We start from the raw sequence: 15,848 nt of genomic DNA on the forward strand, positions 1-15,848 counted from the left end.
TAGCTGGATACTTTGGGGCATTCAACTTCATAAACCTCATGTGGAAAATCTTGAGAATGCTGCCTCCCTCTCAGATTTGCTAGAGGGAAGTGAGATGACACCCCTCGGCTTAGTTGAATGACTAGCACATAGTAAGTACTTAAAAGTTGCTTTCTTCCCCTCCAAAGCTCTGCTTAAATTGCACCTGTCCCAAGGGCACTTCCTAAGTTTACCTGGTTGGAATTCCTCTCTCCATCCCTTTCATGCACATGTTTCTTTCTGGTTTGTGCCAGTTTCTTACATGAAGTTTGCCTCCCTGACCAGATTTCGAGTTCTTAGAAGAGACAGTTCATGTGTCTGCCTTCTTTGTGACCCCTAAATCACTTCCATTAAACATAGAATTATGGGCTGCCTCTGTGTGCCAGGCACTGTGTGAGATAGGGCTTACAGATACAGGTAAATAAACCATGTTTCCTGCCTGCACAGAAGTTATGGCATAACCAGAGAGACTGTAGTGGGCATTGCTGTTTTTGTCTGCTTGGTACCTATTACTTCTTCTGGAAATTTTATCACCTTTCCTTTGAAAAACAGTCCCTGCAGTAGATGGGATCATCTGTGCCCCTGCCATGTGACTCTGTAGTCCTTCCCACTGGAGGTGCAATTCCCTGCCCACCCCTTGACTCCACGCTCACCCATGTCACTTGCTTTAGCCAACAGAATGGTATAGAATTCAGGGTGCCTCTTCCAAGCCTGGTCTTTAAGATCCATCCTGGGCTTTCACTTCTTCTCCAACATGTCTATTACTGCCATAAGAAGAGCTTCCCCTTCAGCCTGGGCCCTAGAATTAGAAGACATGGAATAGGCCTCAGTGTTACCCACCAGAATGGTGCCTGGCTCAGCCAGACCTGCAGCCTAAAGCAGAACCACCCAGTCTATATCAGTCAATCTCCTGCAGTTGAATAAAATACAAAAGTGCTTATTGGTGTTAGCCGCTGAGATTTTGTGGTCATCACTTTTGCAGCAGGAGGTGATCTACACACCAGCCCTGTCTCTGTTCTCTCCTACATCACCTTTCTTCTACACAGGGCTTGAAAGGGGGCTGAGAGGGAGTCACCATCTTCTTATATCCTCTCTAAACCAGGGCCACAGTTCTTGGTCTAGAGCAAACTTGTGACCCAAGAAGGAGCAATTGGAATTCTACAAACAGAGCAAGACCAAGGATCTGGGAGTGGCTCCAATTTCTGCTTTACTCTAGCTTGTTTGTTCACCATTTCCTTCAGTCTTGTGAGCTAACCCAATGTCCTGTAAATTTCCTTTTTAGCTTAAGCTGATTTGAGTTGGGCTTCTATCTCTTGCAGCCTTGAAAAATATTGAGACAAAAAACCCAGCAGGCAAATACATTCTGATAAAGCTGTTCTAGGGGCAAAAGGGGGACCACAGGAGCACAGGGAGGGTCACCTAACCCACCTCGGGAAGTCAGAGAAGGCTTCTTGTGCAAAAGAGTGATTGAGCTGAAACCCGAAGATTGGCCAAAAAGGTGGAATGAGAGGAGGAGGAGGGACAGTCTCTCAAAGGCCTGCAGGGAGGGGGTCACAGTGAGCAGTGAGGTCGGGAAGGTTCCCAATGGCCAGTGTGGGAGAGCCTTGCCAGTCAACCTAAAGAAGGGGGACTGCTCCTGATGATAGGTGGGAGCCAATGAATGATTTTAAGAAGGGGGATAGAAGCCCTTTAGAAGGCTTTTTTTTCTGGCCACAGGGTGGAGATTAAAGTCAGGAAACCAATTGAGAGACTGTTAAAAGCATCCATGCATGAGGTGAAGGTATCCTGGATTCAGGCAGAGGCCTTAGGCTTTCAGACAGGGTTTTCTGAGTCAGTGTCCAATATCTGCTGCTGAATTGCAAACTGGAGGACTGAAGCCATTGTCTTGAGGCTCCCTTTAAGGGGAGCCATGCCTTCCACTTAAGATTATGAGGAACCATGCTTTGATTAGGGGACGATTGTTTGGCCACTTGTTCCATGTTTCTTCTCCCAGAAGACTCTCCCAAACATGTACAACCTGGTGTGTCACCACCCTCAGGCCACCAACTCTTTCTCACTGTGCAGGATGTGCTAGATGTTGCATTTGCCAAGAATAAAGTGATTCTCATTTACTTACCTAGCAGCTGTCAAAGCCTGAAATTTTCTTCTGTGGGCGTAAGCAATTTTCCCTCTGTAAACGCAGCTTCATCCTGAGTTTGTTATGCGCCAGCCGCGGTGATCAGAGGTGCTACCATCACTCCTCCCTTCTCCTACGAGCAACAATTAAAAACCAATTCTGCCAGAGTACAAAGGCATCTGTTAGAGATTGTCACTCTTGAGTCATGTGCTCAAGAGGTTTAATAGGTTTGCCAGAAGACCTTCAGATCAAGAAATGGCTCGATGATACACAACGAGAACCCAACAGGAGGAAACAGTGGCTTACCTCCATTTGGAGCTAGCATGGAAGAATAATTCTGTTTCCTGGGCAGACAAGGAGACACTGGCTTTTGGAAGAATGCTCTTTATTGAGGAAGATGAATTCAAAAAGAAGACATAAGGGAAAGTGCTTAGATGAGCAAAACTGAATTTCGCCCAGGTTAGCCTCACTCCTATAGCACCTCTGGGTACAAAGCACATTGGCTGGATTGTGTTCAGGGAACTGAAGTGGGGGTGGAGGTGAAGGGAGAAGGAAGTAACAGTTGGTTTCTGGATTGCATAGGCTATCATTCCTTCTGGTTGTTAGAGTATTTGCCTTTTATTTATAGTATATTCTAGCCATTTCTCTAATGTAGGCAGGAACAAAATATGCCCCAGGTCATCTCCCACCAGTCTTCTGGACACAGAAGGGCCTTGGCTTTGAAATCCACTCTCAGCAGTCCCCTGTGAGTGTAAAGTGACTCACCATCAGGTCCTCTTCCCCATCTCTTTGGGTCTTTTGACCACACACATAATGAGTTCTCACTTCAGCAATGCCTTTGTTCGACCCCAAACGATGTTCCCACCCTCCTGACAAAGCAGCTTTTTTGTCTTATGTCAAAATAATCACTTATCAAAAATGATGGCAAGGCTCAGAAATATCCCAGCTTCATCCTTAGGGAATAGGGAAAAAAAGAAGAGTGTTAAATGTTTAACCTGCATTGATGAGGTATGCTGAAACTATTGGATAAAATGAAAACTTTCTTAGAGGCATAAATCACTGGGGAGATTTCCACCCATCTCATTGATTTTTGGATTCGGTTAATGATTCCAGCACTGAGAACATAAGGCTAGGTGGAAGTTAAAGAAATGGAAAGGCCACATTAACCTCTAAATTTTACCTATATGTTGATTTTTGACAGTGAAATATTATAATTAACCCAGACTATTTTCCAAAGATTTAATTTTTTGCTGATGTTCAAAAGTATTGCAGAAAAGCTGATTCCTAATTATTACATACCTCATTGCATAAATTTCTTTCTAATTAAAAAGCCTCTAAATTCTAAATAATCAATTTACAAAGACATATGGTTTTGAAAAATTAGGCATTTAATTTCTAAAGATTTATTAGTAATTTGTACTGTAGCTAATTAATTATGGTTATAATACTATCGCAGTCATAGTAGAGATTGATGTAATGGTATGATTGCAAATTTATTTTGATATGTCTTCTTTAATATCAGAGCATTACAATATACTTAGTTTTCCAGTCCATTCTTAATTATGTTTGAAAGCATTAGTTTAATGAAAGATAAGAGGGCTTGATATGTGTACCATCAGAATTTATTTGAAGAACTGTTTTCAAAATGAAACAAACAAATTGGTTTTTGGCCCTGACAAAATTAAATTTGTAGTTGGTAATAAATTAGCAGACAGAAACACCTTAAAATTAAATAGTATTTGATACAGAATTTCACATTAGCCATTGTGACAATTTGCAAGGAGCTTAGCATGAGAAAGTAGTTTAACTGTACAAGGGTGGAATTCAACATAAACAGTGATGGCGTTGTAAGTGTTCACAGCACACGGGATAGGTGGAGAAGGGTTTTGTTCTATCTCCTTTGTCAGTGAATTTCTAGGCATTAAGAAAAATACATAGAAAATGTTTTGAATATTACCAGGTTTTTTCTCTGGAGTTGTAGGAGGAAAGAGATTTTTGGTTTAGTGGTAGAAAATGCCACTGATTTGTTTCATTGCATAAAAACACATGCTACTTCTGAATAAATTGAAGGGCAGAGCCATAATGCTGGTTGCAAGAAGTAAGAAAAAGGAAGAAGGTAAAAGTAGCTTCATAGAAGATGTGGAGCTTACACTGCAGCATAAAGGTTGTCATTGGCTAAAGGACACATTTCCACATGCAGAACTCTAGCAGGAGTTCCTGAGGAGGCGGCAGGAATTCTTAACCTGGGCCATTTTCCTGTCAAACTCCAGGTACCAGAGTTGACTGGGTGACCTGTCAGGTCACTGGCAGTTCCACCTTCCTTGTTTTATACATGAACACATTTGGATTTTCTGTTCTGCTGCTTCTTTAGTGATATCCTTGGTTTAGATTGCTTCGGTTATTTTACCCGACAAGGCCCACTTTGTCTCAAGTTTCTTCCCTAGTTTTTTCACAGCACAGCTGTTTGAGAGATAATCTGTCACTGATTAGCTGTGTGACTTTGAGAAAATCAGTAACCATCTCCCAAGTCTCAGTTTCCCCCAGTAAAAGGGCATTAGTGTTAGAACCAGCTTTGTGGTGTTGCTGTGAGGACTACATGCAGTCATGCATGTCGGCCAGCTCTGCTTGGCACGTAAGAGGCTATCACAGTATTCGGGGGAGAGGACCTGAGCAGAGAACTGGATGTCAGGGCTACGGGAAGCCTGGGCATTTTTCATTCATTCATTTTACAAATATTTATTGAACATCCACTCTATTTTCAGTACAGGGCTTATTTGCTATGGACCCAGAAATAAATAGAATGTATGGGTATCTGCCCTTTCAAAATTCACAATCTAATAGAAAAGGCGATTGTGTGCCTACAAATAATTGAAATAACTAGTTATATTTGGAGTGCACAAGGAAGAAAAGGCTTAGAGAGCTTGAAAAGACCTAGAGGAGAAGATAACAACAGTTGAGTCTTGAACGAAGGAAAACCAGGTAGGGAACAGTACAGATGCAGAGAGTAAAGCAAGACTGAAGGTTTCAAGTCAGGTGTTAAGGAACCATAAGAAGGTTGGGTTGATTGTGGCTAAAAGAGTAAAGCAAGCCTGGTGGAAGATGAGTTTTAAGGTTTGGATGAAGCAGGCGTTATTCATTGGGCACTATGGTCTGAATGTCTGTGTCTCTGCACCCCCCCCCATTCATATGTTGAAACTTAATTCCCAATATGATGGTATTAGGACGTAGGGCCTATAGAAGGTGATTAGGTCATGAGAGTGAAGCTCTCATGAATAGGATTAGTGCCTTTATAAAACAGGCCCTTGGGAGCTTGTTTTCCCCTTCTACTCTGGGAGGGAGCAAGAAGGCACCGACTATGAGGAACAGGCCTCTAGAACTTTCCTGCCTCTAGAACTGTGAGCAATAAATTTCTGTTATTCATGAATTACCCAGTCTAAGGTATTTTGTTATAGCAGCCCAAATGGGCTAAGACTTTGGGTAAAAGATAACCCATGGAATGTAAAAACACCAAAAGTAGCCATGTAAGTATTAGAAGACACATTCATTTTTCCTTTAAAAAAAAATAGTACAGATTTTAATATATGTAGTGGAAATCTACTCCAAATAGAATAACCAAATGCATATTCTATCATTTGTGAAATTTGAGTTTCACAATAATAAAAGTCATTAAAGAAAAAAGTGATAGAGCTTTAAAAATTACTCTTTTAGGGTATTTCATCACACGTACAATAAACTTTCCACATGCTCCCTTCAGTCAACAAATATTCATTCAGCTCTTGGAAGAGTCTGGACCACCCTGCTAAGCCTTATATGACTATAGTAACATGACTTTTCCCAGTAGTTTTCAGTAAAACAGGAATAATTTTGAAATATTTTAATATTAGTTTAGCACTGTACTTTGTATTTTAAAAGCACTATATTGAATTTATTTGAAAAGTAGTAACTGAGCATCCATTCTGTCCCAAGCATGCATATATATTTGTTCAGTTGTCAAGTTTTACATTATCTTCATGTTTTCTATGTCCTTCGTCAGGGATTAGAATTACCTGTACGACTTCAGGTAATTTTTATAACCTGAGTGGGCCTCATTTCCTCATCCATAAAATGAGTCCATTTCACAGCCCTTTTCCAGCTTAAAAATTATGTGATTTGTGAAAATGAGTGGGCTCTCTTGATTAGAAAAAATTTTCCTTATGTACATTTCAAGAGCTGATATATATACTCTAACTGTTTAAAACATTTATATAAACTGTTGTAACTTTAAAATGTTGTAATTTTTCATATACTCTTTAACTAAAATTTAGACTGAAGCTAATAAAACCTGGGTGAAAGTTCCCCCAACTTTGGATTTGGATATTATACAATTTTACATGAAATTTGTTTTAATCCCATTTCACTTATTTGATATGTTCATGTACTAGTTTCTGCCAAAATAAAAAGGCAGAAAAGCTCCAATTTGGGGGGCTAGCCAAAACAGATGTGACCAGGCACTTTCCTGTCCCTCCTGAGAGTTTAAATAATTGAGACAGGCTCCTGAACTCCAGGCCATAGTTTCAAGGCTGGTCCATCACCATTAACTACAGGAGCCACATAACCACCCTGTATGCTCCAACATAACTCCCATTATTATCGATAAAAGTTACACTACTATACCAAGGGGAAAGAAAGGCCACAATAAGGCTTTTAAAAAGCTATTTAATATATCAGCTTTCACAAAGATAGACGGTATCACTAAGACAAAACAAGAAAAGATGTGCCCAACTTTACAAGGTATTGGCACTGTTAATCATATTTTGAAATATTGCTGGTATATATCTTGGAAAACACAGTACGGTTGCCATATTTCCAATGAGAGGTGACAGTTTTAATGTTGAGATGCACTGATAATTCCAAGCCCTCTTTTTTCCCCTTATATGGGATAAACCAAGCCCTCTTTTTTCCCCTTAAATGGGAAGTAGATTTCAGCAACCAGGTGGGTTCCAGAAGCTTAGGTCCTAAAGTAGAACATTGTAAATTTCACCACATTCCATTACAAAAATATCACAAAATTTTCGTAAACAACTACATACATACATATGTTCATATACACACATTCTAATGTAAAATTATCCATATTAGCATACACTTTATTTTATTTATATATTCAAAATGTTATAAATTTATATACATATGTAATTTTAGATGGACTTAGAAAAGATTATGAAAATAATTAGCTAGTTTCCATTTATACTTCTCCATTTCCAATTTCTAAACATGGCATAACAAATAAATAAATGTACATAATACTAGATTTCAAAGCATTTCCAAATTCATTATTTTGATTTTTGCAATTTTGTGAAGTGGATAGGACACATGCATTTCTGTCCATTTTACTGATAAAGAATGTGTAGTTAATATCTTGCCCAAGGTCCTCTAGATTATATATGGCAAAATCAGGGTATGGCCTTGTTCTTCTGTTTCCAAATTCAGTGCTCTTTTCACTATACTATCCTGGCTTTGCAACATGAGATCACTCACAGGTAGGTAGATATATAGACCTGATCCAGAAGGACATGGTTTCTTATTCTAGCTCCCTGTCCCACTGTGATACTTCACAGAGAAGTAGGGCCCACTGGACTTTCTGGTCTTTAATGTTTCTTCCTCTCACTTCAGTTGAAACTTTATGGAAGGTATTTTGGGTTGCTATTCTCCCCTTAGTTCTTACTAAAAGCGTCTTGATTTTCTTCAGTGTAGCAATGTGCCCATTTAAAATATTCCATTTCCGAGACTCCCTTGTAGCTAGGGGTAGCTGTGTGGCACAGTCTGGACCACCTCGATATAAAGAAAATCACTAGATGGGGCTTCTGGGAAAGCTGTATCAGTGGGAGCAGAATTGCTGGCTTTACTCATTGTCTTATCCTCTGCATCCTTCTCCTTATTCCTGCCTGAAATATGGATATGATGCTGAGGCGGTAACAGCCAGCTTGTGAGCATGAGGCTGAAAGTCACACATTCAGTTAGAGGAGGAGAAAGACAGAAAGAGCCTGGACCCCTCTGGGCATGACAGAGCCACTGTGTGAGTCCTGAACTACTAGCTCCAGACCTCTTGTTCTGGGAAGAACATAGGCCCCTAGCTTATGAAGCCACTGTATCTGCTGCAACTGAATTCCATCCTAGTTGACAGAGTAAAACAAATTAAAAATGGGAAGAAGAAAAATGTTAGATGAAACTAGAAAGAAATCTAAGGTTTGTCTCTCAGGCAGAGACTGTTACATACAACAGGCAGATCTCCCACCTATTGTCTGCCACTGGCAAGGGGCCACCTCCAGGATGCCTTGAGTTAGGGTCTCAGCTGAATTTTCCAGAGATGTGAGCCTTACAGTTGGGTTTTTTAACTTTGCCTCTCTATGTTTCTGTTTCCTTACTTGCAAAATGGGGATAATAGTCCTACCTCTTAGGATGGTTCTAAAGATTTAAGGAGATAATACATGTAATGTGCTTAGAATAATGCCAGGCATACTGAAAGCACTTAATAAATGCTTCTCATTATTACTATGATCTGGAAGAAGAGATGCCAATCATTTTTTTTTTTTTAAGAAATGGAACGCTTCATGAATGTGCATGTCATCCTTACACAGGGCCATGCTACGCTTCTCTGTATCGTTCCAATTTTAGTGCCTATGCTGCTGAAGCAAGCACCCAAGCATTATCGATTCTGCATAAGCGAGAGAACTAACTCCCAGAGACACAGCAGGGGTACTTCTCCCCTTTCCACAGACAGGACCCTATAAAGAGGGTCACTTCCTTCTCCCCATTATTTTCCACAGGAAAAATACCAGAAGTATGGATGGGAGTTTGCCCAGGGAGTGATCATGATGAAAAAAAAAAAAAAAAAAAAAAAAACCCAAAATATAGATTACCTGATTTGGAGGTCACAGCATAAGTATCAAACCTAGTTCTTCAAGGAACTCACGATCTGGTGGGGGAAGGGCACAGAGAACAGGAAGCACCTCATTGGACAATTCAAGCATGGTGACATGTTGCTCAATGAGACACTAATAAGGAGCACGAGGCCGCTGAGAAAGATCACAATATTTGCCTAAATCTTTCACCGAAAGCTTATTGGGGGTCTTGAACTAACTATTGAAAATGGGCAAAGAAGAGAATAAGAATGGAGTAGAGTCAGGTGTACCTTAGAAGAGTTCGCCAGGATGTGAACGCCCCCAAGAGAGGGATATTTATCTTATTCATTTCAGCTCCCCAATGCAAATAGTTTCTGGCACACAGAATGAATTTTCCCGGTTGGGTTTTTGATCATTTTCTTCCTCTAGGATTTTGCCTTGGCAAAAACTACAGCTCATCAACACTTCCATTTCTGGCTTTTATGAAGCAGCTTGTAGCAAATCAAGTACAACAAAAACAACTACAAAAGCCAGACAATATTATTATAAAAATCTGTTTGAAGTATCAGAGATCTGCCAAGGCATCCAAGACTTGATGGGCCAAGCCCTCTGAGAAGACACAAACCTCTTTCCCCCTCAATGATTTTTCTCATTTTTAGTAGCGTTAAGGCAAGAGGTTAAGAAGCCAGGCAAAAAATTAAAAAGTCAGGCAAAAGAAAAGCTGCTAAAAAGCGGAGTGGAGTTTTCAGAATCTCATGGTGCCAGAAAGACAAAAATTGGAATTCAGGAGGAGAAGCTCTGGTAAACATCCCAAGCTCCTCTTGGGACCCCTAGAGGGTAATTCCCTAAGAGTAGGTGAACCCAAAGAAGACCTAGCCTGAGAATGATAAAACTTACTCTCTAGTCAGCTGAGCCCTTGATTAGATGGAGGTAAACTCCCCCTGCTCTAGATATCTAGATTTACCTTCAGAGAGAGGATTTACCCTCTCTGAAAGAAGATAACATCATCCAAAGCCTTCAAAATATTTTATACACAACATTCCTCATTTTATCAAAACTTACCTGACATACTAAGAAACAGAGCCAAAGAAAAACAAATAGAATAGACCCACAGGTGATCCAGATATTGTATTTATCTTTAAAATTAATGTGATTTGTGTATTCAAGAAATAAATGATAAAATAGGGAATTTCACCAGAACACTAGACTCTTAAAAAAAAATCAAATGGAAAGTTTGCAACTGAAATATATAACTAAAGTGAAGCTCTCAGTAGATAAGTTGAACAGCATATTGGACACAGCTGAAGAGCCAGTTAGTGAACTGTAAGATAGGTCAGGAGAAAATATTAAGACTGAAGTACAAACAAGTGAAGGGATGGAAAATGTGGAAAAGAACAAAGAGACATATTGAAAAGTTTTAACATATGTATTCAGATTCCTGGATTCCCAGAAAGAGAAGAGAGAGAATGGAATAGAAGGAATTTTAAAGAGACAGAGATCCACAAATTTTCCAAAATTGGTGGAAGACATCACTACAGGTTAAACATCATTTGAACTCCAACGTGGATAAAATCCAATCACTCAAAGCCAGTTTCATCTAACCCTGTTGATTTGTTCATGATTTAGAAGTAAAACCATGTGAAGCCACCTGAATTCATGTTATTTAGGCTGGAGAATGAGATACTAGTGTTAAATTTGACCTCAACTTTGCCTTTAAACCAGAGTAATCCTAGGCAGATCAGGCTAGGATAAAGTTACCCTGGCTTAACTTTAGAACCAGAACAAAAATAAAAATTTCAGCTCTGTGATTTAATTTTTTTAATATGCTCTGAAATGAGAAAAGCCTGTGTCCTAAACGATTATTACCATACTAATAACCTTCTCAGCTTTTTTTTTTATCAGTTCTGATATTTTCCTGGAAAATCTTGCCACCTTTGACATTTGAATTCTGGTTTTTAGCAGTGTTATTTCCGTTTCTTTTTCTTTCATGAAATCTGCCATCATCTTCATTTATATATATATTTATATATGCCAAGTGTTACAAGCTGTGAATTCCCTTTTCTTTAAAAAACAAAAAGCAGAAACAAAATAACTGGTGTGTTTTTCCAGAAGCTTATAGCTGGAGAGCAAAGCCTCTCTAATAACTTTTTACTGAATATTTCAGGATTTCTTTTTGCCTTAGACAGGATCCACCTGGAGCCTTTCAGAGGCTGCTGATAAGGCAAGGAGGAACCCAAACTTGGACTGTGAAAACCCTATTTAGAAATTACTCCCGCTTTGATGGCTTGATTCTGATTTGAGGAAAGCAGGGAGGAGTGATATTTGTCAACATGTCATTGGATTCTCGGGTTGCTTTACACCCTCTTAAGTGATCTTTGTTACTTCATTCTTTCCAGGGGACCCTTCTCACTGACGAGTAGTCCTGGCAAAGCCCTGATGGTTTCCTTCTACATTTACAAGGTATTGGCTGCACTCTGTTTAACATTCCAACAGGGTTAGTTTAGCTGGCCTAGAGGGTTGTGCAGCCAACAGTAAGAGCTCCCTGGTAGAAAGTTGGCTTATACTCCTTTATCTCCCTGGAGCCACTGCTTTTTCCAAGATTTGCTGCTCACTAGACCAAAGGGAAACCTGATGACTGACTCAATATCCTCCACTGTTATGAAGGATATGGTTCTAGGGAACAGAGAATTGACCCAGGGTAGAGAAGGTAAGCATAAATAGTCTTCAACATTCTCTTCTTTTATTCTTTTCTAGAGAACAAAACAGAAAGAATAAAGAGAGTTTGAGTAGGTGCTGAAACATTTTTTGAGCACCTGCTATTTGCAAGGTCCCCAGGGTAAGGACTAGTGGTGGGATAGCGGGGAGGGGACTTTGATAAATTAGGCATGGCCTCTGTATTTCAAGGGTTGCCCACAAAGAGAAGGCCCTCTCTGACGGTATTTGAACTCATGTTGCAGTTATGTGAAACAAGTGCAGTTTTCCAGTGTTTCTGTCTTGGAAAATCACCCCCGACTCCTTGTTCCACCTACTTCCACCCCTCCACCCCCAGTTATTATTTCTCAAAGAACACAATTTGCATACTATATATTTTTTTTCAGGAACCCAACAGGTCTCATGACCAGTCAGCATTTGTTCTATCCTTTTTCCATCTGTGGAAAAGAAAATTGATTCTATGGGGACCTGAGAAAAAAATGCCTGGAATATAATCCTAAATCTCCTTCGGCTGACTGAAGGTCTGGCAAATTGTCACTTGCAGATCTGAGACGTGAGCTTGGCTTCGTTTCTCTTACTGCTCCATGAGATCTGCACCCTGAGAGGACAAATCTATATTTTAACCATTCCCTGCTCCCCAGAGACTGGAGCAGAGGACTGGAACCTAGTGGAACTTATGAAAATCATTAAAAGCTTTTTCTTTTGAGCCACAGATTGACAAGTAATCTACTATATCAATGATACAAGACAAAATGGCAGCCATAATTTGCTCACACACATATTATAAGCATTTCTGTACAGCAGGCACTAACTTTGGGGTTGTGGGAATACAGACTTAAGAGAGAACGCCTACCCTCACCTGGCTTGCTATGTGGTTGGAGAAGGTCATGTGCAGAAATCCATCATCCATGGCAATGTGAGATGAGGCCAAGAATGGCAAAGTAAACAGTATAGATCTGTTTTTTCAAATATGTTAGCCACATAGCTAACATGACTATTTAAATTTAAATTTAATTAAATTACACTAAAAATTCTGTTCCTCAGTTACACTATCTTTACTCCAAATACTCAATAACCACATAAGAGCTGGCTGGTTAGCTCAGTTGGTTAGAGCATGGTGCTGATAACACTAAGGTCCAGGATTTGATCTCTGTACTGGCCAACTGCCAAAAACAAAAACAAAACAAATTATGATAACAATAATTAATTAGCCACATAATTATTATTATAGAGTATAGATATATTTCCATCATCACAGAAAGTTCTCTTGGCCAGTGCTGCTCTAGGAGCTCAGAGAAATAGGGAAGCCCATCTGTTGGGTTGGTTAGGGAGGTCTCCTATAAGAAATGGCACAGGAGCCAGCTCTTGGCAGAGGGGCAGCACACTGATGAGAAAGGGGGAAGGCCTCCTGAAGTGATGGCATAAGCTAAAGGCACTGTTGAGGCAGGTTTGGTGTTACCATTATGAGCAGAATTATTGAATAATCCAGTCATGTTGGATTAGGGCCTCACCCTAACACCCTATTTTAAATCAGTCACCCTGAATATTCATACTAAGGCATCTCTGTGTCTGCTCATCTCGCCCCCAGCCCTCTCTCCTCTCCCTGCCTTTAAAGTGCAGTGATTTCCAGTAATGTTTTCTGGAGTAAACACTGTCTTTCACAACTATCTTGTTCTATATTTCTCCCATCCACATTTTCTGACAGTTACCTGATTGGCTGCCTCCATCACAATCTTTTCAGGATATTTTTGCCAGCCACATCGTGTGCCTCTCTCTTCAAAATGCCTTCAGTGGTTCCCCACTGCCTATAGTCCAATATTTGCGGTGTTCCTCAGCAGAGCTGAGCTTACTGATATCTTCTGTAGCCTCACTGCAGGCAGGCAAGTGGGCTTACCAGGCAGCACAGTAGTCAAAAAAACTCAGTTTTAGAGTATAATGGATTTGGATTTACATTCTTGTTTGGCCATTACTCAGTGGGATTTGGGACATGTTAACTGACACTCTGTTTCTTCATCTATAATATGGGGATAATAATACTTACCTTGAATATTTCTGGGGAGATACTTCATAATATAGACAAGGCACCTGCTTGAATACGATCCCAGGTAAAAGCTCGAGTATGAATATGTTGAATATGAATATGTTCTCAGTTAAAAGCACAATAATTATTATTATTGCTGACACTATTTTGGATATCTTCTTTCTACACCTTCGAGCACACTATTCTACCTGCTGGCTGAACCTCTCCCCTTTTTATGCCCATCTTAGTTCCATTCTTCAAGGTCCATCTCTCTATATCTTTGTGCGTGCACACATGCGCACACACACTTTCACATTATTGCAGATAACTGTCAGAGTCATGTTCATATCCTTTTACCCTCCCTTCTACATGCCAAAGGCTGTTTGCTGTGAACAACTTCATTTCTCTGCTGAAGGCTTTTTTTGTTTGTTTGGCCATAATATTAAGAGCATCCTTGGTCCTCATGCAGTATACTCTGGAAGGATCAGAAAATAAGACAGTCTTCAGCAAGTACATATTGGTAGTTGATGAATAAATCCTTGAGCTGTCTTGCCCTTTGGGGAGGATAACTCTCAAGTGCATTCTACACTCTCTCCCAAGATCACCAGCAGGATTGAACTCCAGGTGCCCACAGTGGTAACTTCTCAGTAACATACCCTGTATTGGCCATTATCCCTTTGCCATCTCATTTCCCCCCTTCCCTATCACTACTTCCTGGAACCCCCAACCTAAACTACTTATACTCCAAACCTTGTCTCAGTGTCTGTTTCCGGGGGAACCCAACCTAAGACGTAAACATAACATGTGTCATCTTTCATCAACTATACTGAACAGTTCAGTCTGTCATTTCTTGCCTCCTCAATAACACCTAACAATGGGCTTGCAAACTGCTGGCACTCACTCCAGACAGTTGTCACAAGGAAGTTAGAGTTAGAGTTATGCAGCATCTCTAATGCTACCAGAAGTTCTTTTTTTCATTAAAGAATTTTTAAGGGAAGACTTACTCGGCTCCAGGCAGCAGGCATATCCAGCAATGACAAAGTAAATGCCATCATGGCATTAAAAAAATAATACCGACAAAAGCAAAAGCTATAATGCCAATAAATGCTCCAGGATGAGAGGGCCGATGCTGCAGGTTCTTTGTGATTCTGTCTTATGACCTGGGACCCTCTAGCCATAGTGGCCTAAGCCCATTGCCATTAGCTCTTTATGCCTTGTTCCTTGATACTAAAGGGAAATGTGTAGCTCATGAATATGTTCCACTGACATAAAAAAATTTTTCACGTATGTTTTCTTGCTATGTTCCCAAGAGACCATACAACTGACTTTCCTTTGTCACTGAGCATCTGTTAGCAAAGGCTCTGCAAACCTTCTTCCCCCTCATCAGATCGCTACCATATGCCATTATCTGCTGGGCTTGCACATTTTCCTGGTCGACAGTCACTGTAAACTTTTTTGTATCTGGAACACATTTATCATGAACTCAGGATTTTATTCAAAATTTGTGTTAACTCTGTAATGCCATTGGATATAAAGACGATCTCTGATCAACTTGAATACTCGGGATTCATAGAGAATATGAAATCCCAGAATCTTATCTGTTTTAACATCGGCCGGTAGCACCTCTAATGCGGGACTGTGCTTGAAATTTCTGAAGATCTGAAAGCATTACAGAGTTATGTAGAACATAAACTGTGCAAAATTTTGCTTTCTTTATTACAAAAGATTTTGTGTTGACACCTTCTCTAACAATGTACAGAATTCAAAGTAGCCAATAAAACTTAGGTCCCTTTGCAAGCCAACTTTCCAGAAATTTCACTGTTCATGTCACCATAGGTACAGAAAGAACTTTACTGACTTTTATGCGATGGGGTCTTACTTTCACATCCCAGGGACACTGAAGAGTGTCCTTTAGCAGAGTGTTGCAGAAACAATGGAAGTATTGCTAATTTGGGTCCCGAACAAATTCTAAACGAACAGGTATTTGCACCAGACAGTTTTTCATTGCTATAGATCTTGGTCACTTTTTCATGTTTGAGCACCACCTACACCAATCCAGTTCTTGTTTTCATCCATTTTCTTAGCCAATAATCTGTTTTTC

General features: G+C 40.0%; 1 non-coding gene across 1 annotated transcript; it reads right to left on the reverse strand.

Annotated features, from left to right (window-relative positions):
- Window positions 1-8,706: 8,706 nt before the first annotated feature.
- LOC134391404 (U6 spliceosomal RNA) lies at window positions 8,707-8,812 on the reverse strand. The gene has a single exon (XR_010024950.1). It is a non-coding gene; the product is annotated as a U6 spliceosomal RNA (small nuclear RNA).
- Window positions 8,813-15,848: the final 7,036 nt, after the last annotated feature.

Source organism: Cynocephalus volans, chromosome 11 (assembly GCF_027409185.1).
Source record: "Cynocephalus volans isolate mCynVol1 chromosome 11, mCynVol1.pri, whole genome shotgun sequence".
NCBI classification, from domain to species: domain Eukaryota; kingdom Metazoa; phylum Chordata; class Mammalia; order Dermoptera; family Cynocephalidae; genus Cynocephalus; species Cynocephalus volans.